This window comes from Myotis davidii, unplaced genomic scaffold (genome assembly GCF_000327345.1).
Source record: "Myotis davidii unplaced genomic scaffold, ASM32734v1 scaffold233, whole genome shotgun sequence".
NCBI lineage: Eukaryota > Metazoa > Chordata > Mammalia > Chiroptera > Vespertilionidae > Myotis > Myotis davidii.
The window spans coordinates 2,255,553-2,256,603 of NW_006285917.1; positions in this window are offsets into that span (position 1 = coordinate 2,255,553).

Genomic DNA, 1,051 nt, shown 5'->3' on the forward strand with positions numbered 1-1,051 from the left:
TGCTGGGGCGTGTGCAGGGAAAGAAAGGAGTTTCTCCAAAGACATTGCAAATGGCATCACCTTTGCATCTTTGAATAGTGTTAACTTTTCAGTGTTTCTTACTTTATTGTCTATAATTATAAGGCAATGAAATCAATGCATCCTAATTGTTTAAAAGAATTCAAAGATTAGAGAAGAACAAAGAAGGGGAAAAAATGAAAGTTCTCCCTTCACTTCTCTAAATCCCACCTTCCTTACCTGACCCCATAGGTCTCTACTATTATGGGTATCCTTCCAGTTTTTTTCTGTTTTAAATTAAATGTTTCCCTTTCTGGTATTTGGAAGTTTTTCTATCCATCTCAAGTTCACTAACATTTACTAAATTTAAAACTCAATAGAGGAAGTGAAAAGTAGAATAAATACTGCTGGATGATAGAGATATTGAAATTCATATTTCTGTTTATAATTAAATTCATATTCTATTGCTATTTGATAATTCACTATCAACATACCAAAATTATATAGTTATATGACTCCCTTTAACTCAGCACAATCCTATAGCACTTTTTATTTCCTCATGCTCATCACCTCTTTCCTCTCAACCACATCAGCCTCTCCAACCCATATCCTAGTTTGATTGAAATAATCTGTAATTTTAATTTCAACCTATTACTAAGGATTTTCCCCCTTGCCTTCTATTTTAAAAATCCTTTCTAATGTAGAACATAGTATAAAAATTAGTTTATCATCATCCATTTATTTACTATAAATTTTACTAGATCTATTGCTCTCCACTGTTTCATATGCTCTTTGTCTTCCCCTATCTTGAGATGTGTGGGTTTTTTTCAAATTTTATTTTATTTATCTAAAACTAACTCTTGAATAGTTTACTGAAAAATGGTACATAGATCCTTAGAGATCTGAAAATTTCTGTCTTCTACTCTTACACTTAATAACATTTTGGCCAAGATTCTTGGATCTGAGTTCTTTCCCCTGGAAGCCGTTGGGATCATTTAATGATCGTAGGGCTTTCCACATTGCAAATGAGACCTCCAGTGACAGTCTGACTCTC